General features: G+C 39.1%; 1 protein-coding gene across 2 annotated transcripts in view; it reads right to left on the reverse strand.

The window, feature by feature from the left end:
• The window catches only part of LOC142436503 (thyrotropin-releasing hormone-degrading ectoenzyme-like), a 98,688-nt gene that overhangs the window by 41,874 nt on the left and 31,138 nt on the right, over positions 1-25,676 (reverse strand). The window lies entirely within an intron of this gene.

A 25,676-nucleotide genomic window follows, 5' to 3' on the forward strand; every position in this document is an offset into this window, starting at 1 on the left:
CTGGTAGAGAGGCTGACCGGTGCCAACGAACCGTACACCCTCTGTTCTAGATTTCCTAAGGTCACCAGGCTTGAGGGTGCCTCACCTCAGCTGGGATCAACGGGTCAAGAGGGTAGAGGTGTCTAATAAGAGGCTGACATGTTCATCTTTGATGAGGTCCCCCTCCCCCCCAGGGCCGGGTAGACAGCCCTATCAGAGAGAGCAGACATACACATGGGAAAACAACGTAAGGGAACAAACAACGCAAGGGAAAGGGAGCAAACATAACCCGGGAACACAAGCCATACCTGTCGGTAGGGAAAGCGAGAGGCCTGACTTCCCGGTGTGGGAAAGAATGAGTGGAAATGCTTTGGGGGACAGTCGGCAGGGTGGGGGGGGGGAGGGGGGAAGTGCCTTTGCCAGTATGCACTGGATGGACCACATTGACCAGGGTTCTGAATGCATCTGGGGACCCTGGCCAAGGCCTGAGGTGCACGGGACACTGAATCCTGGATCTTTCAAGTAGATAAAACCATGATAAATGAAGAAAAGATGGAAGTGGTCAAGGATTTCATCTTCCTTAGATCAATGTTCATGGAACTGCTGTCAAGAAGTGAAGAGACATACTGCACAGGACAAACTTGCGGCAGAAACCTCTTCAAATGGGGATGAGTAAGAACATCACTTTGAAAATCAAGGGCACCTGACTCCAGTCCTGGTATTTCCAGTGGCCTCATAGGCAGGGGAAGTTCGGCGCTGAGTAAGGAAAGCCAAAGCACGGGGGCACTTGAGAGAGGCTGTGGAAGGTAGCCCGCAGTACCAGAAAAAGGAGGAGGGATCGCTTAGAAGAAGTGCATTGAAAATGTTCCAAAGAAGTGAGGTTGGCAAGACATTTCTAATGGACTTTGATCTTGCTATCAACAGCTAAGTCCTGGAAGAGGTCACCGTATGCATGGTAGAAAGGCAAAACCAAACAGACGGAAAGACCCTTGCCAACCAGGATGCAGACTGCCTGCAACCATGGGCTCCAACCTCCGAATGGTGGCTGGGCGACGTCCAGGCTGGGGGTAAGTACGATAGACTCTATTCCATGGCGCCTAACACGGACAATAACAGTAATAACCGCCTACCTGATGCTTTACAAATAGCACCCAAAACAGAAACTGCTGCCATCAACATGCTTCACCGGGGAAAAGGTTAAAATCTATCTACAGTAGAACCCGGTACTCGACTGCATCAGTGAGCGACATAATTGGATTTTGATGCGAAATGTAGAGAGCATTTTGCATCAGAGCTCAAACAAAACATCAGAACCTGACCCGACGCACGTGATTTTTGTAAAGGAAGCAGTTCGTGGTTCGGTCACGTGCGTTAGCTGGCATTGTCAGTCTAGGCCTTGTTTAAACCTTTTGCGGCTGCGTTCCAAGCGTTTTTGCTATTCTTTTCTTAGTTTTCGTGGCTTTCTGTACTGTTTTTAGATAATAAAAAAACATGGGTTCAAAAAAAAGAGTATTTTGAAAAGTATTATCATGATAAGGAACTGGTTAACCTTGTTATTGATATTGTTGATGATAATTTAGTAAACCCTTGTAGAAAACAGATAAGGAAATGCCAACCACAGACCATATTAAACAGAATATGTTTTTCTTTTTTTAAGAAAGCCAGCCAGGTCCTAGTAAAAAAAAAGGCAAAGAAGGGAAAACACCTCAAAAGCAGCTCCCAGTTGATTTGCCCAAACAGTGACTCTCTCTCCACATCCGTGTCCACAGATCCAGATCCTCATCAATCTCAAGGTGTGGGTCAGACTGTAGTTGTTAGAAACTTTTAAATGTTGTGTTTCTTGTTTAAATTATATAATTTAACTCTGAACGCATTCACTTTGAAATTTCTGTGTAATGTTTGATATAAAAAGGTAAGGTTAAGGTAAACACTTGGTGGTCAAGAACACATTAATCCATGCTCAGTTGTCTCTTGTGGGAAAAACTGAATCAGAGCTCGACTGCATCGCATCTTGATGCTCCTCCTATAACTGATTAGCGTCGAGGTCCGGGGTTCTACTGTACAGAGATAGGTACGACTGGGAAGAAAGGAGTTATTTTCCTTTTTTTAATCCAAGGCCTTGGGTTTCACCAAAATAATATCAACACCCTTCAAATCATTGAAGGTTGTCAGTTGCCAGGAACTATCCTGTTTGTCTTTTTAACTTTGTTACAAATGCTTGATGGTTCATCTGCTTGAATTAGTCTGTGTAAACTAACTCCAATAAATGTAAATATGTGCCTCTATAAATATTTTGCCCATTAAAAGTCACTGATAAAAAGATAGTTTTGAAAGTAAAATATCCACTAATATCCTATAGTTGAATATGTAATATCTACTGTTATATATGGAACCCTGGTGGCATAGAGGTTTTGTGTTTGGCTGTTAACTGCATAGTTAACAGTTCAAAACCACTAATTACTGCTCAGGGTCAAAATGAGGCTTTCTGCTCCAATAAAGTGTTACAGCTTCAGAAGCCACATGAGCAGTTCCACCCTGTCCTACACAGTTGCTGTGAGTCTGAACCAACTCAATGGGAGTGAGCCTATATAGAGATTTGATTGTATACGTATAATAGATTATCTTCTAAGTGAGATAAATTCAAGGCTTGATTTGCAATCATTGGCTTTCAGAGTACAAGGTTGGCAGTTCAAACCCAGCAGCCATTCCCCAGGAGACAGATGAGGTTACCTGCTCCTGTAAAAATTCATAGCCTGGGAAACTCAATAGAGGGTGCCCCTGTTGCAATTAACTTAATAACATGGATTTATTTTTTCTGGGCAGAATATCAAATGATACAGGAAGCATAAAAAGAAGATAGAAGGTACACAGACTCAACATAAGAGAAATAATGGTTTGGTTTCAATCATTTAGAGGTAGAGTATGACCAAGAACTGATTGTACTGAAGGCAGAAGCACTGAAGACACGGGTGAAACCCAGGCTCCTGGGAGCTGAAAAGACACCGATCAAAATATGTTTGCAAATCACCTAACTCTGGAAGTCCTTACTGCATATACTCGTGTAGAAGCCGAGCTTCTCAGCACATTTTTAATGCCGTTTTTGTGGTAAAATTAGGTACCTTGCTGGATATTCAGGTCAGCTTATACTTGAGTATATACGGTTCCAGTCTGTGCCAAGAATCTGGTAGTGAGCTAACTAGCCAAAGTACAGGAAGAAATATGTATCTGCCATAAGAGTAAACAATTCTAAAGAATGTAAAATTGAATGTAGAATGTAGAAATTAACAAAAAATATAATTAATATCACTTTCAAGAAAATGGTTGCCAAAGATCATTTGAAAATAGAGGTTTACATTGACAGGGGGCTAGCAGAAATTCAAGCCAGCTTCAGAAGACGATGGGGAACCAGGCCTATTGTTGCTGATATTATATGGATCTTGGGCTGGAAACAGAAGACCAGAAAGATGTTTACATGTAGCAAAGATGGCTAGGTGGATCATAGAAAACTACAGATGACATTGTGAAGAAGGAGCCTGAAAACATTTATTGGTGCTCATGCAGAACCAGTACAAGGACCAAAAGGCAGCATTCATAAAGAACAAGGGAGTATGGGTTGATTTCAACAGGAGCGGCATATGTTGGGTGCGCAACCTTTTACTGGATTTATTCAATCTGTATGTTGTGCAAATAATCTGAGAAGATGGACTAGATGGAAGAAAATTTCAGCATCAGGATTAGAGAAAGGCAGATTAACCACCCACGGTATGCACACAGTCTAGCTTCAGGAAGTGATGGGGACTTGAGTCACTTGCTAATGAATATTAACCACTGCGACCTTCAGTAGTACAGACTGCAACTGAATGCAAAAGAAACAAGAACCCTTACAGTAGTACCAATAAACCACATCACAATAAATGAAAAGACGATCAGTGTTATCAATGATCTTATTTTCCTGGGATACCAAATCAAAGCTCATAGAAAGGGAAGCCAAGAAATTAAATAATAAACCAAATGAGGCAAATCTGATTCAAAGTTTGCATTAAAATGAGAAAGAGCCAAGATGTCAGTTAGAGGACTGAGACAAACCTCCCTTAAGCCACGGTGTTTCAGTCGGCTCGTGTGCCTGTGGAAGGTGGACAATGAATAGAGAAAGCAGAAGAACAATGGCTGGATTGGGGTTATGATGATGAAAAATGTTGACGGTATCATGAAATTCCAGAAGAAAAGACTCTCTTAGATCAAGTACAGCCAGATGCTCTTTAGAATTGAGAGCGGCAAGCGAAATCTGCTACACTTTGGACCTGTTGTCAGGAGACAGAAGTGTCTGGAAAAGGACACGATGCTGGTAAAGGGGAGGGACAGTTGTAAAGGATGGATTGACCTGTGGCTGCAAGAGGGAGCTCAAACAGAACAGCGGGGAGGCTGGCGCAGGGCTCCTGAGTCTTTCATTCTGTTGTTCCGGAGTTGCTGTGACTAGGAAGGGACTCAATAGAAGCTAACAACAACCAGTGACTTGAACAAATATAAATAAGCCTTCAAGAAGGCATCTATATCCATGCAAAATTCTCGGCCTGTGGCGCTCTGGATTGTGAACAGTTACCCCCCAGCCACACATATTGCCCTGGACTCGGTCTATTCACCGCAACACAAGCTTAAATACAATGGTAGCCCGGTCCTCCGAGGAAGGCATCCCCTCTATAAGTCGTCTCCTACCAGTTGCGATTTTGACAAGAGAACTGTAAGAACTGCCTACATCCTCAGCCTGCCCGGGACAGACTGCTGTAGCCGATCACGAGAAGCAAGAAAGTATTTCTATTCCTTGTGATGCAGATTGTTTCCCATACAACGAGAATTTTAAAGCCATGCCACACTCAGCTCCCAGGATATCCACTGAAGATGTGTCTGGGAAAAGTTTCTTTTACCACCAAAATTCTTCAAAATTTTATTCACAAATCAATAAATGATGAGCCGGACAAGTCAGAAATTTTATGAGTCTTCTGATAAATTTTTCCTCCCACAAGTTTGACCATTTTTTCCCTTTCTTTTGTGCCCTCCTCCTTATTTCTGCACACTTGTGTAAGCTCATGAAATGTAAGCATTTGTGATTCAATCTTGGGACCAGGTTAGAATTCCCTTTAGGACCTATCATTTCTGCTCCTTGAATTTCCTTGACAAGCTTCCCTCCTATACATTTCCAATCTAATCGGCCCACCCCAAGGCTGTAAACTGTCAGCTTTGCGGCACATCTCACCAGGCCATCTGGGGAGCGGGACTTAAAATATCCAGCAGTCAACTCAAACTTCCCTTCAGAGCAGAATCCCCGTCTTCAGATGATTTAAGTGTTTCCCTCCAGGTAATGACGACTTGGTCTCTTGACAGGCTATAAAAACGATCAATTTCCCATCATCTAATGATGAAGAAAATCCTTTCTAATCATAAGGAATGTGCTCCTTTTCTGTCTGGGTTGTTGGAGCCCTGTTCTAACAGGAAATAGAGACTAGAAATATCAATATTTTAAAAGTTACATACTATCACCACTCCGTTAATTGTGGCTTAATTAACTTCTAGACCACATGTCTACATTGCGCACTTGGGCATTTTAACGTCTCCAGAGTAGCATGCACTCTTCTATATTTAATGTAACCTTTTCTTTCCAACGCAAAAATGTAAACATCCCTATTTCATAGAGTTTTATACCCCGATAGCTCGCCAACTGTCTCAGGAGGCCAGCACGTGATCAGCACCCGCTATGAGGAGCTACTGGGAGCGTTTATTAACCACCACAGTCTTTGTCACGATTCCATAAAGCGTGTGTTCACCAAGGAAGTAGTGTTTACACACTGTACTTTATATTCAGAAGCCAAGTTCCTGCCCCAACATTAGAAAGTGAACCTTTAGGAAGCCTAAGAAGCTCAGGGGGATAATGTACTTGTTTCTGTAAGATTCTTGAAAGCTTCCAATTAATTCGTGCACATTCACCACTGTGTTAGCTAAACACAGGTTCAGGGAAATAGTGGGGGGCGGGAAATTACTTTTATGGGTTCTTTTTTTTCCAGGTTTCAAAAAGAATAATATACAACACTTTGCTTATGAAATATTGATCATGTAGTAATTTTTATACCTTGAGTATTCCTTTTCAGATGTCTTCATAAAATTAATTTTATTCCACATTATACAAAATTGCATGCATGTCAGTCTTGCAGGCATTCAATAATTCCAGGGAAGGCGCTGTGTCCTCGTGCCCCCATTGCCCCCATCCCCAGCGCCTACTCAGTAAGGCTGCGCTCCCTTAGGGTATTAATTAGGGGAGAGAGAAAGAACCAGTACCTATGGACATCGCCACTACTCTGAGCTCTTGCAAACTGGATACTCAGCTGGGCTACAGAGTTTATTTCTTCACTGGTATACTTCGGTGTTAAGAGAGAGCTTCTCATTTATTCTTTTAGTGATGCTTATTAAGCAAGGTAGTATGCCTATTATCCTGTAGAATATAAATGAAGATGTCACAAGTCTCTGTCCTCATGGTTCTCAGGAGCCTATGTCAAAAAAAGAGAAGCTGCAAAACAGTATGAGATAATGAGATGCAGTCAGTTAAGACAGCCCTCCTAGCCACAATTTCTTATGTGGTGTATTAGAATTCTAGACTCTATTCCTGTGACTGTAACCCTACTTTAGAAGGACTTCTATGCTAATCTAATGGACAGGATTGAGCTAGAGTTAAGTCCGAAATTTAGTAGAGGGTATGAACCAAATCAAGCCCTTCGTTTCCTGGGGTTACACTCTGCTAAAAGACACAAAAACAAAAGCCCACCCTATCCATCACGGCTGTTCCTCTGGACATAAGAGCCATCTCCGTACAGAGAGAATCCCAGGACCAATGGATGAGAGCATCATAGATCTCTGCCTGAGCAGGTGGGGCCTGAACCAGAGGCACCGGAGGGCGTGGCATGGAAATATGGACTAGACAGAAAGACCCAGTCCATGATCTGAGGCCAAGGCAAGGGATCACGAGTCTGAACAGAGGAGCGGCATCAGGACTATGAAGCTGTGAGGCAGAGCTGTGCTTCTGGGCCATGGAAGCAGAAGCCAAAGACCAGGGAGAGACTTGGTTGTTTGTTGAGAGCTGTTGCTCTGGATGATGACTGTATCCTTACAGATATCCTGATTTGTGCTAACCTATTAACTTCCCATTAGCCTATTGACACCATGGATACAATGGGCTAAAGCATAGGAGAGCTCAGGGTGGGCAGTGTTTGGCTCTGTTCTATACAGGAGTGCTATGGGTCAGAACTGACTCAACAGCCCCTGACAACAAAAACTACCCTAATCCCAACCAACAACAACAACACACCTCATTGCCATCCAGTCAATTCTGACTCATAGTGTGATCTTCTGGACAAGGCAGAACTTCTGAAACTCTAATGCTTTAAAGGAGGACAAAGCCTTATCTTACTCCCAAGGAGTGGCTGGTGATTCCAAACTTCTGACCCAGAAGTGAGTAGCCCAGTGCAAAAACAAGATTCTAGTAATCTGGGATGGCTCCTGGGACTTCCCTAATGAATTCCCATAGTTCTGTCTGGAGTTCTGTGTAATCATTTCAATAAATCCTCACACCTCGCCTAGAAGTGGAGTACCCTGAGAGGTACAGTAGTGTCAGAATAAGGTAAAGGATGGGGAGGGAAGGAGGTAGTAGCATGTCTGAACCAGGCCTCATGGCAAAGGGAAGCCAGGGAGGCCAGACACAGTAACCTCCCCACCGTTTTACATAGAGGAATGAAAAAATAAAATATTCACAATGGGGAAAGATTGTTATTTCTGGTTAATGAAGGATTAAAAGGTTTTAAGTAGTAGTAATTGTATTGGACGTTTCAGGATGGGGGGAATTCTATGAACACAAATAAAGTATAAATAAACACACAATGGCATGAAGATGGCAGAAGTGGCCTTTGTATTATCATACATATGTGGAAGAATAAAGCACACGCACTCAGCATGATTAGTGTGATGAGGCTACTCCAGAAAGTAAACTAACCCAAGCAAAATGGCTTCAATGAAAATAAAAAGAAGAGGTACGTTTAAGGGAAAAAAAAAACCAAGATATTTTTGAATTTTAAAATCTGAGTGATTGGAAGGTGACATTAGGAAATATAAAGAATGGAAAAAGCAGTGCTATTCAGGTGCCTACAGCGCAGTTTGAAACACATGCGGCTTGAAGAACGGGTAAGGAACTTTCGAAACAGAAGAAAATGTGAACATGAGAATGAGATTGACTGAAGATACAAATTGGGTTTTGAAGTGGCTAAGACTAGCAACAAAAAAAGTGCTGGAGTCCAAATACAGACAAAGAAACGAGAGTCTTTTAGCCAATCCACAGCTTCTGTATTACTAGCACTTGAGGACCAATGATAGCCTCTCAAGAGATGAATGAACTATACTCATGACTCAAGGGAATCAATAAAGAAATGGAATGAAGTGCAAAGAATGGCATATTGTGTTAAAAACAGAAGTGGCATCATAAAAGATATCATATAAGAATAAATATTTGGAATTTCAATGATCACAGCGGATCACTTTTGTGAGAGATCCTTGTATAAGCTCATGAATATGAAAAACAAATTGAAACTAAAATGAGAAAAGAGAAGGAAGGAAAAAGAGCCAGAAATACATTCAAGTAAATTATATTTCTTTCTTTTAAAATTATGGGAGAAAATCTTGTGAAAAGAACTGATTGTGATAAAGACTGAAAATGCGGCATGGCAAAAGCCAAGTGTTGGAACCAGTCTCCAGAAAAGCCAAGTAAGAACAAGATCAAGGTTAGTCTTAGAAAAGATAGCACAAAGGCATAATAAAAAGGAAGTAAAATATATGGGGGACTTTGATATGTAAATTCATAACTTATGATAATATACTACACAGGCTAAACTGTTTGCTCAATCAAGATAGACTCTTCATTTGCCCAGGTCACCACCATGGAATCACTGTCATAAACAGTCCCAGATGCAAAAGATTCGCAATAAATTACCAGTTGGCTAACTGATTGAAAGTCTCTCACTTCTTAACAATGTAGACTATGTGGACACAGGTTTAAGAAAATTAAAGAGTAACAATAAGTTTGAACTAACTCCAGTGAGAAGTTAATAGAGATTCAAAAGAAGTACAAAAGTCATATAAGTTAAAAAGTCATAAATCCTAGTTGACATTATTAATAATATATTCAGTATTTATTAAGCACTTATTATATCACCAGTGCAATATTATGATATAATATTATAAGTACTATAAACTTTATTTTCTGGATCAGAACATTAAAGTTTAGAAAGTTGTATTACTTACCCAAATTGATGCACAGTAAGTAATGGAGCTAGGATTAGAAGGCCTCAGTTATATGCATCTCCAAAATTGGTAATCTTGAGCACTTCAGAGCAATTTATCCTCACAAATCAAAATAGCTACAGGATTCTCTCCAGAAACACTGTTTGGAATCAGTAAGGTTTTGATAGAGGATTGTGAAGGGGAATCTAATTCAATGGGATCAGAATTGATGTAATTGAACAAGATGCCTAAGATCTGTAATGGAAGGGAATCTATTAATAAAATAGATGAAAAAATAAAATAGATGAAAAGAAAAGTATTGGGCTAACAAAAGTGAAAATTTTGACTGATCAGATGCTATATGTGCATGTAGAGCTGATGAAATCATTCCTCTTTGACGTCCCACTGCCATCCCTATCATATTTAAGCCAGCTAAACTTTCCACTAGGTCCCACCAGTCAATGGCTGAGCACAATCGGGGAACTAAACACATTTCTAACTCACTGCCATTGAGTCAATTCTGACTCATCGAACAGTAGCCCTGTAGGACAGAGGAGAACTGCTCGTCTTTCTCCCTAGAGCAGCTGGTGGTTTCAAACTACTGACTTGGCAACGATCAGCCCCACATGCAACCACTGTACAACCAGGGCTCCATAATGCAACTAACGCAAGTTAATTCCAGGGGTTCGTTCGAGTGACTCGTCCAACCCTCGCTTAAGGACTCCTCAGTGGCTTCTTCGAATGTGTTTGCAATTGGAGCACAATCTGAAAGCCTTATGAACTGATACTCCTTCCAACCATCTCCTTGCCCAGGCGACCAACCTACCATATAATGTGAACACAAAGTTCTCCCTGCCTTTCCCTGCTTCTTTACAATCATAGATCTACTTCTTGGTAGATCTGAAGTAACCTAGAAAAGCAATTTTAAATGCTGAGTTTAAGCAAGTGTAGACTGTTGGATGGCAGGTAACTGTAGTAAGTTAGTAATGAATATGTTCTAGAACAGGGAAACCACATGCAAAGCCCAGCTTTATTCTTCTACTCTTCTCAGCCAGTCTGTTAATGGGTAAACATTGCATCCTACAAAGGTGTTTGCCTATGGCCTGAACCTCCTTTTAATGAGGTTGGGGAAAACATGAATCATTAGTTCAGTTAGCCTGTGGGACAGACTGAGGCAAAGGTGTCAGGTAATTTCTTCACATTTTCAGAAGTATAGTCTAATAAACACAGTACTTCCTTAAACGCTCCTCCAGACCAGCTTTCTTCCACTTGGGTGAGTCCTTCAATTAGACACAGAGACTTATGAGTTGAGATTTCTTATCATTTAAGTTGCTGAACAATCAGGCTATTGACTCTAAAAGCAAAGTAGATTTTAAAATGCAAATTTCTGAAAGATGTCATGGCACTAAACCTAGATACGTGTGAAGATAAGTTGAAGTTCAAGTGTAGTTTTTCTATTTAAGAATGACTTTTGTTCTGGAATAAAGCATATCTTAAATAATTCTCCCTTTTAGACATGTTTTCTTTTTAAAGAATAGAATAGATTTATTTGGTTTTATATTTCTCTAAGGTTAAAAAAAGGAATAATAGAAAGAAATACCTAATCCTGAATATATCCCACTCACAAATTCGTTACCATAAAGGAAGGATGAGAGACAAAGTAGATGAAGAAGAAAAAATGGAAAGGAATTAATTTGGCATAAGAAAACAGAATGCATGCCCCAGGGTCCCAGTCTTTAGCCTTGGGGTGATCTCTGGATTATAAATTCCAGAAGTCATGCCTCGATCTCCACACAGCTTTTATTCCAAGTGTCTCAGTGAAAATCCCACAAGAAGCTCTCCTCCTTCATGGATCTATCTTAACATCATTATGTGAAGTTTCATACTACAGTCACCTTTATAAATATATAGAAAATGTATATAATGTATTTTGTCATTGATAGATACCATTTAGTTGACCCCTGGCTCATAGAAATTTCACGTTTAGGTTTTTTTTTTTCCCCTGTTAATCTTTACAATGCTGTATTGCCAGATCTTTCTTCCTGTGTTCATTGAGTGGGATCAAAGCCCCAACCTTTAAGTTAGCAGCTGATTACAAATGGTTTGTACCAGTCTCACTCACTGATTCTTAATGGCTCTCCAGGACAGAGGAGAACTGCTTCTGTGGGGTTCAATACTGTAACTGTTTATGGGATAAGAGGCCTCATCTTTCCCCCGTGCAGCAGCTGGGAGTTTCAAGCTGCTGACCTTGTGGTATGCACTTCAACATGTAACTACTATGTCAGCAGAGCTCTTTTATCATGTATATTCATTCACTCACTGCCATTGAGTGGATTCCCACTCAGCAACCCTATAGGACAGGTTAGAAATGCCTGTGAGCTTCTGAGACCTTAACTCTTTCTAAGATTAGAGAAGCTGGTGGTTTTGAACTGCTGACCTTTTAGATCACAGCCCAACTCATAACCACTATTCCCACAGGGTTACTGATAATTTACATTATAAAATTTTAATATAAACATCTGGGATATTGCCCTCTTATCCAAGAGAGCATCAGAAATTCATGGTAAAATAGAATTAAAAGCTATAGTTGCCCATGGAATTGTTGAATCTTCCTTATATATAAATATAAACTCTCTCTCTATATATATATATACATACATACATATTCCTCCATGTATCTTCTAACTCATCAATGTAAACAATATGTAAACAATATGCAATACAATATAATCTCCGCATTATGTATTTAAAAGTAATCCAAGTATAAGGAAGATAAAAGAAGAATTGATACACCATATAATTAGGTAAAATCAGGTGCCATGGCTATTATTTGGGTTGGCTTATACTTGAGTAAATACAGTATTTGAATTAGAGTGCTGGTGAACAGTACTGAAAATACCACTTATTGCCAAAAGAATAGAAAACTCTGTCTTGGACAAAGCGTGGTCAGAATGCTACTTAGAAGCGATGATGGAAAGACTGGCTCATATACTTTAGGTGTGTTATCAGGAGATGTGAGTCCCTGGAAATGAACATCAGGATTGGTAAAGCAGAAAGTCAGTGTACAAGAGGGGGACCTGCAACCAGCTTGATTGATACAGTGGCTATAACAATGGGCTCGACACAGTAACAATTGTGAAGAGGGTGCAGAAATGGATAGTGTTTTGTTCTGTTGTACTTAGGGAAAGAGCATTCCAGACAAATAGTAGAATATCGATGCATTTGGAAAGTTAGAATTTAGAAGAGAGATAGGAGCTAACAGCCAGAAGGAGCAAGTATAAATGGAAAAGATTCACACAAACACACAAAGTAGGAAGAGCAAGTCTGGGACATTTCAAGATTTACTGAGTAAAGTCAGGGAATTAAAACACAAACACTTGTTATCAAGTCGATTTTTACTCAGAGTGACCCTGTAGGATGGAGCATAACTGCCCCGTGGTTTTCTATCTCTAAATGTATGTGAGAGTAGAAACTGCAGCTTTCTCAAAGGAAGTAGCTGCTGGTCTCCAATGGCTGTCCTTGTGGTTTGTGGACTAGTGTGTAGCCCACTGCACCACCAGGGCTCCCTGGGAGAAGCCACCAAAAGAAATGAAGGAGAAATGGACAGTGAAATTGTTAACAACAACAGTTGAAATCAAGTTTGTTTCAAGAGGAGATGGATCCTGACTCTAGAATGTACTGGGAAAGAAAGTCAACCAAGGTGAACTGAAGCTATATTTTGATATAACAAGAGCGATATGACAAAACAGTAAGACTGAAGACAGAACCAGAGTATTGATTTTTGTCATAAAACTTCTAAATTTTTTATTAGGATTATATTAGCTCCATAGATAGATTTTTGGGGAAAATTGACATCTATATACATTAAAAAATAATTTTCAAGTAAAAAATGTTTTTGGCTTCCCTTACAAATTTTTTCTTTTAAAAATTTTTTATCTAGCTATAATTAACACACTCTATATTTCAATAGTTCGATCATATTAGTAAAGCCTTAATATTAAGAAGTCTTAAAGGGATGGGCTTTCAGACATACAGAGGTTTCCCTCATTAACCTATTTGGCTGCTAACTTCAAGGTCACAAGTTCAAATCTACCATATGCTTTGCAGAATAAAGATGAGGCTGTAACCTCCAGGAAAGATTTACAGTCTCAGAAATCCTAGGGAGGAAATTTACTTTGTACTATACAGTTGCTGGTCTGAAGCAACTCAATGGCAGTTGATTTAGTATTTTGGTTAAGAGAATGGTAAAAGAATTGGAATTTTTAATAATGATGCAAAGATATAAAAGAGTTGAGATTAAAGGAGTCAAGGGAATATTAATATTTAAATATTAATGCATGTTTGTAAGACTTAATGTGTCAAGCAGGAAATCTGATGATTTAATAGAGTATGGCTTTGCATGAGAAATATCCTTGAATGTACAAGAAAGAAAGTTACAGCATCCACTGGAGTGTTTGGCCTAGATAGAAGAAGATATTCTTCATTTTCATAAAAAAAGAAAAGAAAGCAGAGTTTATGGAATGTGCAGGTGGAATTATAGGTTTGATATGAAAGAATTTCGACATATTTGTTGTTTATATAATTTAGTGAAATAAGAAGAATATCAATAATTCAGAGAGACTTGTAAGATGCGATACTTTAAAGAACAGAAAAAATAGGTCTTGAGAAAATGTAAATTGACTTGGAATATGTGTATATATACCTTATAATCCAGCAATTCCATCATGAGAAAAATGCAAGTAAAAGGACACATATAAAAAGATATAATTGCAATACTGTTTCTAATTTCCAGTTTCTAATTTCAGTACCTCATAAAAGATGAAAGTTTCAAACAAATTTAGACCAATATTATAAACTAGTAAACATGAATGACAGAAAATATGGATGAGATAAATTTGCAGTCTCCTCACTGGTTAAGGAAGGAGCTCTGGTGGAGCGTTGGGTAAGCATTGAGATGCTAACTAAAAGGTGGTGATTCAAATCCACCAGTCACTATACTCAACAAAGATGAGGCTATCCTCTCTCATAAAGATTTATAGCCCTTGGTACAGATAAGACTGGAAGCACAGGGAATCCAGGACAGTAAAACCCCCCAGGACAGATGATGAGAGTAGCCATACCAGTGGGGTAAGAGGGAAGGTCGGGGAGAAAGGGGGAACCGTTAACAGGATCTAAATAAAACCCCTCCCTGGGGGACGGAAAACAGAAAAGTGGGTGAAGGAAGACATCAGACAGTGTAAGACATGAAAAAAATTTATAAATTAGCAAAGGTTCTTGAGGGAGGGAAGGCGGGAGAGGGAGAGAAAAAAAAATAAGGACAAGGGTTCAAGTAGAAAGCACATGTTTAGAGGAGGATGATGATAACAAATGTACAAATGTGCTTGACACATGGATGGATAGGTCGATGGATTGTGATGAGTTGTCCAAGACCCCAATAAAATGATATTTAAAAAAAATTATAGCCTTCAAAACCATCCATAGGATCACTATGCATTGGAATCTCTTAGATGACAGTAGGCTTAATGTTTAAGAAGCCCTAGTATTGCGATGTTTAAGCATTTGGCTGCTATACCAAAGGTCGTAAATTCAAACTCACACAGTCTCTTGGGTGAAAGATCTAGCAATCAGCTTTGTTAAGATCACAGCCAAGAAAACCCAATTGGGTGAGTGTAGGGTCCTGCAGGGTCGCTATGGGAGGGGTTCTACTCTAGAGCACAAAACAACCACATTAGAAGGGTTATCTCAGGGATGGGGGTGGGATCAGGGAGAGGATTAGGTGCTTCAATTGTTTTATTTACTCAGTTCTACATTTCTTCAATTCTGTTTCATTTACTCAGTTCTATATATATTCGTTTCTGTTTTATTTCTTTCAATAAAAGTCTAAGAAGCTATAGTGGAATCTTTAAAAGCTGGAACTCAACAGACCTGCTTTGTGTTTTACAACCCAGCATGTTTTCCACTTTTGACAGAGAGCAGTCTTCCTACGACCCGATTGCTCTGTTCGTGGGAACAGTACAGGTTTCCTTCCCTCACAGACTTCTTTTATGCACAAGTTCCAGTGTTTGCATGTTTTACTATATTTTTAACAAAAGGCTGATATTTTTTTGAGTCTAGAGCTTGAGATTATGCCTGATATTCCCTTTAGGATTAAAATATTTATTAATTAATGCTTTATTTTAAAAGTAATATGTGTCCTGCTAAACTAGAACATCTGAGATTAATTTCAGTTTAGTCTTCTATGTTTTATCTCAATTTTTTCCGGTGGAATATCCCTGTTTCATAACATACATGGAGAGCTTTCTGAGTTTTTATTTTTGTTATGGGATTTTTCTGAGTTTTTTTATTCTTTAAAATAAACGGATTTAGTAGATATAGTAGAGAATCAATAGAAAGATGGGTTAAATTGCATTTGCCAGATATTTGCAGTAATCCTTTAAAACATTAAAATCTTACAATTAAAAATTTTATTTTAAAATTAATAAATGTTGTTAGTTGGCACTGAGTTGACTCTGACTCGTAACAACCTACAGAAAACAAAGTGAAACACTCCCGGGCCTGTAGTGCCCTCACAGTTCCCAGGCAGGCTCCACTGGGCCCGCCACCGTGTCCGCAAGATCCTTGAGGATCTTCCTCTCCCGCTAACCTCCCACTTTGCCAAACGTGATGTCCTTTCATAGGGCCTGGTTCCTCCTGACCACATATCTGAAGCCTGTGGACATACTTTTCCTGCCTTTGCGTCTAATGAGCATCCGGGACATATTCCCCAAGGTATAAAGGATATTAGCAAAGCATTAATTCACAAAAAAGTATTATATATGTTTATGAAAATGAATACTATATATACATATATCTAAATTTCTAAACCAAATGGAGAAATCTCAATTACAATTTTAAATAAGTGAAACTACTTTGTCTTAAAGATTCAATACACAAGTTTTCTTAAAAAGTATATATTATTTCATCCTAAATTCGTTTTATATTTCAAGTCAGACAGGATATAAAATAACCGCATAAAGATGCCGGCACCAGTTGTGTTTTGGAAGATCAGCCCACCATCGGCATCCTGGTCACTCACTGTTGGACGATTGCTCCTTGTCAGCACTAGGACTAGATGTTCACAGCTGGAATTCCATACGAAATTTAGCGTATTAAGAAAAAGCGCGGCATGAATTAATGCTAGTGAACAAGGCCTGTCGAACATGCTATATAAACAAGGCTTTTAAATGACACTTGCACAATATTGTGCTAGCAAATGTCACAAATTAACAGGATCGTTACAAATTATACACATTTGTAATGAACAGAATCATTACAAATTAGATTTTAAGTACATTTTGAATGTAAAACAATTCCCTAATTTCTCCCTTATCTCAAAGCTGGCACAAGGTTTGTGTTTTTTTAAGATTCATTACTGGATTTAGTTGAAAAGTAATAACTTATATGGTTTATTTTTCAAAAAACAGAATATTGTGAATATCATGCAATTTTAGTGTCAGATGGATATTTTTCCTAAAATATAGAGTACAGAACTAATCCTAAATAAAGTACCAATTTTATTGAGTTGCAATTTCTTTTGATAATTGAAATAGTTACCTTTTCACCTAGCTATCAAAATCCAAATTAACCAAATATCTGTACAATTATTTATAAACTAGTTTAAAATTCAAGATTTAGTTACACGGTTAAACTCATGCTGCCATGGTTCCTTTATAGTCATTTGTTTTCTTTTAAAATACAACTTGTATTTTATTTTACCATGTATATCAAGATGTATATAAATGACATCTGTAACACATTAGTTCCTTCTTTGGTTAAATTTGACTTATTGAAAGAAGAAAGATGATGGCTGTTTGACATGAAAAAGAATGATTGCATCTGCTTCTTCTCTGAGATTCCATTCTCATTATTTTCTGAGAGCATCTAAGAGAGCCATCCCCAGCCTGCTGAGAGGTCCTTCTTCCTCTGAAAGCTCTTCCGGAAACAGATTCTACATCTTCCCTTATCTTTATCGCGAGACAACTTCTCCGTGCCTGAAATTGTCCAATTTCCACACATCAAAGTGTTAACGTTATAGGGGAAGACACTTGTATAACATTTCTAAGAAATCTTTCCTGAGTTAAGTCCAAATTAAATTATTCTCTCCTTTCTCCAATAGCACTTGTTTTAAAATGTGGTTCAGTAAATAGCACAGTCTGTCTAATTTTAAGAATTTATAAAGAACCACATCGGGTGCCCTACTAGAATATGAATCAGGTTCTGAAAACCCAGCATTTCTCTATCATGGTTGTTGTTGTTGTTAGGTGCCTATGAGTCAGTTCCAACCCACAGCGACCTTACGCACAAAGGAAACACTCCCCAGGCCTGTGTCACCGTCACAATGATCATGTTGAGCCCAGTGCTGCGACCCCTGTCAAGCCATCTCACTTAGGCCCTTCCACTCTTTTTGCTGACCCTCTAACTTACCAAGTGAGATGTCCTTTATTAGGGATTGTCCTCCTGATAATAGTCAAAAATAGATGAGACAGCATTTTGTCACCCTAACTTCTTCTACCCAGTAAGCCGGCTGGACTTCTCCCAGAACTTTCTGTGTGTTCTTTGGGCCCTCATGCAAGGTCCTTCAGACACTCTTTCCACCCCTTAATCCACATGCAGCAATTACACCGTCATCTTTCTCATTCGTGCTCCAATTTTCATACGCATGTGGGGCAACTGAACATGTCCTGTCTTGAGTCAGACGCCTCCTAATCCTCATGATGACAATTTTTGCTCTTTAACAATATGAAAAGCTTTCACGCACCCGATTTGCCCGGAAAAATATGTTGCTTACTTTCTTGACTGCCGCTTCTTAGGACTGCTGCTTTTGGACCCAAGATGAAAATAAAAATCCTTGTAAGCTGAAATAAAAATGAAAAAACCCTAACCAGTGGCTGTTGAGTCAATTCTGACTGTGGCAACCCACACGTGCAGAACGGAACTGCTCCAGGGGGTTAAGGTTCTGGGCTTCTGAAAGGAAAACACCAGGGCGGCAGGGTAGATGGGGTAAGGTTTACCAATGACTTTCTCTCCGGACAACGCCGATGCCCTTGAGGAAGGAACAAGTATGCTGTCTATGACGAAATAAATACTCGGCGCAGCTCCCTGACCGTTCGCCATCCGTGTAGTGTTCTGTTTTCTGACACCTTCTCCCAAGAAGCATCTGTGATCACTGCATGTTCTAATGGATCCTCTGTAAATAGCACTCGTTGGAGAACCCAAGGATTCTAGGTAGCTGCCACCATCTTCGGAGCTGACATCACCGCCCTGAACTTACCTTGCCTGAAAGACCTCTTGCAGAGACATTACTTTATTGAATCTTGTTCTCGGAAATGTATTCATAAATCCAAGTGTGATGGGCAGGGATTATGTGAACCTTCCCAGTTGTGATGCCTTTTCTTTCATTTGGGGGCAGGTTTAATGGTAACAACAAACAACAACAACCGGGCTATTTTTCTTTGTGAATCAATCTATCTCTCTCTCTCTCTCTCTCTCTCTCTCTCTCTCTCTCTCTCTCTCTCTCTCTCTCTCTCTCTCTTTCTCTCCTCTTTTCATTTCTGAGATACAGAATTCGTGACTGAAAAATTCTCACTTACTCACAACAATTTAAAAATGTCATCTCACTACTTTCTGTCCTCAGTGGTTTCAAGGTCACTTGTATGTAAAGTGTCACTTCTTCGTTACTGCTCTCAGTGTTACCTCATTTTTCTTTAAACTGTATCAATCAATGTATCTCAGAGAGGAGCCTTATGTATTTATCTTTCTTGAAGTTCCTTGAACTCCTTATAGGGGAAAAGCATGTCTTTATTGATTTTGGAATAGTTCTTTCATTAAATTTTTCCAAATAATCTTTCTCCTTCTCTCTGTTTTCTCCTAAGCTTTCCCAATATGCATATACCGCTATGCTTGATGATTTGCGATATGTCTTTTAGGTTCATTCATTTTATATCATCATTTTTTCCCTGCTCTTCAGAATAGATATTTCAAATGGACTGATCTTTAAGCTGGTGGGTTTTCCCCATTTGCCTGCTTAAATTTGCTATTAAAATCCTCTTGTGAATTTTTCATTTCTGTTATGCTTTGCTGCTCCAAAATTTGTTTTGTTCCTATTTATAGTTTCTTTTAATTGAATTTTTATTTATTTGTTAACACACCAAACTAATGGTTTCATTTGCTCATGTGGTCCTTTAGCTTTTGATTTATAACAGTGAATTAAAGTCTTTGGTAATTCTAATGTATAAGCTCCTTAGGAACAAATACTATTAATTTATTCTATGTATGACTACCACAAAAGAAGTCCTGGTGACGTAATGAGTTACAGTGGCACTGGGCTGCTCACCTCAGGTCAGCAGTCTGAAACTACCAGCCATTTCACACGATGAGGTTTTCTCCTCTATAAAAACTTATAGCCTCCAGTCTGGGGTCTTAAAGGCTTGAAGGTGAACAAGCGGCCATCTAGCTCAGAAGCAAATAAGCCCACATGGAAGAAGCACACCGGCCAGTGCGATCACGAGGTGCCAAAGGGACCAGGTATAAGGCATCATGCAAAAACAAACCAAAAAAAAGATATAAGTGTGTGTATGTATGTGTATATGTATATATGTATATATATATATATCATATTAAATGAAGGGGGAAGTGCAGAGTGGAGACCCAAGGCCCAAGTGTCGACCAATGGAGATCCCCTCATAGAGGGGTTTAGGAGAGGAGATGGGTTAATTAGGGTGTGAGGTAGTATCGATGAAGAACACAGCTTTCCCCCAGATCCTGGATGCTTCCTCCCCCCAACTACCATGATCCGAATTCTACCTTGCAGGGCTGGATAGGACAGAGGCTGTACACTGGTGCATATGAGGGTTGAAGGTACAGGGAATCCAGGGTGGATGATACCTTCAGGACCAAGGGTGTGAGGGACGATGCTGGGAGAGTGGAGGGTGAGTGGGTTGGAAAGGGGGAACTGATTACAAGGATCCACATGTGACCTCTTCCCTGGGAGAGGGACAGCAGAGAAGGGGGGAAGGGAGACTCCGGATAGGGCAAGATATGACAAAATAACGATGTATAAATTACCAAGGGCATATGAGGGAGGGGGGACTAGGGAGGGAGGGGGGGAAAAAAAGGACCTGATGCAAGGGGCTTAAGTGGAGAGCAAATGGCTTGAGAATGATTGGGGCAGGGAATGTATGGATGTGCTTTATACAATTGATGTATGTATATGTATGGATTGTGGTAAGAGTTGTATGAGTCCCTAATAATATGTAAAAGAAGAAAAGAGAAAAAAATGATTAGGGCAAAGACTGTACAGATGTGCTTTATACAATTGATGTATGTATATGTATGAACTGTGAAAAGAATTGTATGAGCCCCAATAAATTGTTAAAATAAAAAAAAATTAAAAAAATAAAACTTATAGCCTCAGAACTCAAAGGGCCAAGTCTACTCTGTAGGATAGGGTCTCTATGAGTTGGAATTCACACAATGACACTAAGAGATAACTCACATTTCCTTGTCTTTTTGCATGCTTCAGAGTATTCTTGCTTAAAGCACGGCATTTTGAATACTATTCATTGAAAACTAGAATTCCATGAAAATAAGGTCTATTTCTACAAAAAGAGGGATCAGAGTACCACGCAGGGAATGTGAGCTACTGAATTCAACAATAGTTGAACCAGGGAGTGTTGGAGAAGGGTGTGTCAAGGTCAAACAAAATGTCACAAAACATCCCTTTCATTTTTAAGTTGCTATTTTTTGTTAATTCCGTGTTGTCTTAATTGCTGTAAACCTTTGTTTCTCAAAGTTATGACAAAGTTGAATCTGATCGTTTGAATGTCGTGTGTTCTATTTCTGTGTAAGGCCAGGCTCCTGTGTTTTCCAACCCCAGTCTTGAATTTCTGTTTGAACTGTTTATACTGTTATCAACAGGAAATGTAGAAAGTACAGTCATCCCAACCAAAAACATGTCCGTTTCAAGCTTAGTAACCAGGACAAAAGAAGCCTTGAAATAGTTTTAAAATAGCTAGAGTCTTGCTCTCATATTTCTAAACTTCTACCAACATTTGAAAAGCAGTAAGCAATTGTTATTATTATTCAATAGGATTTTAGAATAATTTATTTGAATATATATAAATAAATTCAGAAGTTAAAAAGTAATAATATGCATGACATTTTTGCTCAAGAATATACTGAGATTCAAGTGTGCAAGCCACATTGAAATGACTAGAAATACTATGTTTTTGAATATTGAAAGGAAAATTATACACATAAATATGTTGAAGAAGCATCATAGACAATCCAAACAGGGAGGTAAGTTTGTTTGTTTGTTTTTATGTGAACATTTTCCCTTACATAACAAGAAGCCAGAAAACTGTGATAGTCTTAAACTTAAGGAAAGTGGGATATAATGAATATGTGGTTGGTGGAACTCAGAGTCTATTGAGAATTAAAGAGAAACTGCCTTGAATGGGCAAAAAAATAACATGGCTAAAACACTGATTCTTGAAAATGAGAAAATATCCCTTCACCATGACAACATTATGAGTTGGAGATTTTCACCAAATATATACTGTTCTTCAAAAGGTAAATTGAATAAAACTATATTCTCCTTTTGCATCCAAGATCTCAACTTTAATCTGCCTGGATGTAAGAGTATGTTCACCACTAAACCTGCAAACATCAAATTGCTTTATGTAAATTCTTGCTGTACCCATTTCCAAACTAACAGATTTTCCCCCAATTCTTCATTCAACCAAACACCCAATTTCCTACCAATATAGTTGTTGTCCTGAAATCCTTTTTCATCATAACTGATAAAGATTTGTTTTAGGAACAAAAGGTTGCTGTGAGGTCCCATCAAGCCGGTCGGACTAATGGGCACATTGGTACAACAGAAAGACTCGTCGCTCAACCAGCATGATCATCACGATTGTTAGGTTTCAACCCATTGTTACAGTCACCGGGTCAACCAGTCTCGTCGAGTCTTTTTCTTTCTTTCTTTCTTTTTTTTTTTTTGCTGTCCCTCTAGCATATCAGGAATGTTGTCCTCTTCCAGGGACTTTTCTTTCCTGATAACATGTCTAAAGCACCGAAGACGAGGTCTCACCATCCTTGCTTCTATGAGAATTCTGGCTGTACTTCTTATGAGACAGATGCGTTACTCACTTGGCAATCCATTGTACTTTCAATATTCTTCGCCAGCTCCAGAATTCAAGTGCATTCCTTATTCAAAGTCCAGCCTTCTCAGGTATATGAAGCAACTGAAAAATCATGGCTTAGGTCAGGCACAACACTTTTAAGAACTCTCATGTAACAGATGTTCCCGATGCAATCGGTTCTTTGATTTCTTGACTGCTGCTTCAATAAACATTGATTTTAGATCTAAGCAAGATAAAATTCTTAACAACTTCCATCTTTTCTCTATTTATCCTGATGTTACCTATGGGCCCAGTTGTGAGGATTTTTGTTTTCTTGACATTAAGTCAGACTCCTTTTTCTGAACAAGGCTGTAATCCTTGATCTTCATCAGTGAGCGCTTCAGTCTTCCTCACTTTCAGCAAGCAAGGTTATATCACTCACTTATCAAAGATGGTTAATAAACCTTCCACCATTCCTGATGCAACATTCTTCTTCATGTAGTCTCTCTTCTCTGATCACTTACCCAGCACACAGATTAAATAAGTACTGTGAAAGGACGTGGCCCTTTCGGGGCTTTGAACCATGAAATATTCCATTGTTCTATTCAAGCAGCTGCCTTTTTTATGACTTGGGATTAAATACATACAGCATATTATTCTACAGCTCAATCACTTCAAGTAGAATTGTACATTTGCTACCACGATCAGTTTCTCAACATTCTTCTCCTACATAGACTCCTTGACATCATCCCCCTTTCACCCCAGCACCATCCCTCTCCCTTCCTTTTGAGCCATGACTAGGTTCCGCATGAGCACAATGAAGTATTCTGCAATCTTCATTCTTATCAATCCTATCTCTGGTTGCCTATGATCCAAAAACTTGGTGCAAAGGTACTCACTCCCTAAAAATCACCAATTACTTATACAAATGCGTACATACTTAGATAATAGACAAAAACTAGTGTGGCATGTCAAGATTCCATTGTATAAAGGTAAAAAAATACATCTCTAAATTTTAATAGTTATCCCAACGTATACTAAACTGAATCATTTTCTTATTTAGTTCATTATCTGATTACCTTTTAAATTATTTTACTCTATTATATCAGCCTTTAGATTCAAAAGAGTTCATATGTACAGAATTAAGTATCCAAAAATATTTTATCTCAATTTTTGAAGAAAATTCAAAATTATCAAAATATATTTTTCAAAACCAAGTATGTGCTCCTGTGACATTTTTTCTATTCCAACATTAAAATTAGTACATTATAGTACTACCAGATTCATAAGGTAATTTGTAAAAGTCGATGGCTTGCTGGTCTAATGATAAAAACCTCTTGATTGTAACAAATAGGTTGAATTTAGTACATCTATTGGAAGGTGGGTGATAAATTTGCGGAAAAACAAATAAATTCAAGGCAGGGAGATTTAAACAGTCTTTTAAGCACTCTTTCCCCGTGCACAGGAGCCTGCATGACACAGGTGGTTTGTGATTAGCCGGCAGTTCGAACCTGAAAAAATAATTCCAAATCAGAAAGGCCTGGAGACAGAATAGCCCAGAACACTCTCTGAAGATCGGCTGTCTTACACAGGGTCACCCATCAATAGCAATGTCCTTCCTATGAACTCAGGAGAGTCCTTTTTTCCATGACACCAGGATGCACACATTGTTTACTCATCCAAACAAAATGTCCCCAGGCCCCTCTTAGAGCAGAAGCTTTATTTCGCACTTGTGCTGAATATCTCACATGTGCTGACACCGCTGACAAGGACAAAGGCGTCGTATATTTTTCATTAAGCATCCATATGAGGAGATCTTCAAGGATGGGCTCACACAGGAGGTGGATGGGATTATTTACACCGATAGGACATCGCAGAGTTCAAGAACAATACTGAACACAGGCATGCACCTCAAACTTCACTGTGCTATCAAACTAAATTTGCCACCCTAGGATATCCCGGATAAGTACAATATGTAATGAAAGGGAACGCCAGCATAACTAATGCCCCAATCACTGCAATTAAGCCACAAAAGAAATGGACCAACTGAGAACCGCACATCATTTTATTACTCGTGTACATAACAGGCAAGGAAGAAGTAAAACAACTTGCCCAGGGCACGCACTTGATATTGAATAAACTTTTTAACTGTCATTGTTGGAATCACTCACACATGACATACCTGATTTCACACATGACATACCTGATTTTCTAGAAGCTAAGAGGATTATTTCACTACATGAGGGCCAAATAAGTCTACAAAAATCATAGAAACCCTTATGAAACAAACAAACCAACCAAACCTTCCACTTTCTAGGTCCATGTGCTTCTTAAGGCCGTGTTTCCTTCCTGCTCAGCACTTCTGAAGATTCCTGCACACTGCGATGCACGCCCTATCAAAAATGTAGTTTTGGTGTCCCCAAGGGATTCCAACTGTGTTTTCCTTTTCATGCTGAGTTTGGGTAATACCAAGAAATCTGAAGAGGCCAGATCGGGCATGGAAGGTTCCCAGTGAAATGACCAGAACACGGAGGGTAGGTGAGCAGAGTTATTCCCGAAATTCCCCAGAGCAACTTTTTGGGTCGTTTTCACTTCAATGTAGTTTTGAGTTTTCTTCAGACGTCTTCGTCTTGCATTCCTGTGATCATCCTGTTCTTTCTGAGAAACTCTCCATTGCAGATCTCTTTAAATCCAACAACCGTGCACCAGAATCATCTGAGCTGAGCTCTGTGCCTTGCCCTTACCTGCTCCAGCAGATCCCCTCAGAAGTTACCTTGTGATTGGGCCTTTAAAATTTTTATTTTTTCAATAGTACCTTCATGAAACTATGGCAAGTATATACTAAGAGGATTTGTCTGTGTTCATTCACTGATCACAAAGACATGTTCAAACATGTTTTATTTAGAGTAAATCCATGTGTATATGAACCGGGACTCAAGTAGAAATGCCTTTTACTTTCCCCTTGTATTCGCAGGTTACTGGAAATGATTGCACAGATACGGTTTTCTCTAAGTTTCTTTCGTTTACTCTAACTTCGCAGAGTTCACAAAGAATCAAACACTCAGATTAAAATTTCATGAAACTACCTTCAGTTCTTCTCAAGGAAATAAATTAGCTTCTTCACTAATTTCGTTGAAAAATAGATGACTTGTTTACTTGCTTCTCCAGAGAGATGGCAATCATAACCTCAACTTGGACTCTTGTATCTGCCAAAGTGTAATG

This window comes from Tenrec ecaudatus, unplaced genomic scaffold (genome assembly GCF_050624435.1).
Source record: "Tenrec ecaudatus isolate mTenEca1 unplaced genomic scaffold, mTenEca1.hap1 Scaffold_3711, whole genome shotgun sequence".
Classification (NCBI taxonomy): domain Eukaryota; kingdom Metazoa; phylum Chordata; class Mammalia; order Afrosoricida; family Tenrecidae; genus Tenrec; species Tenrec ecaudatus.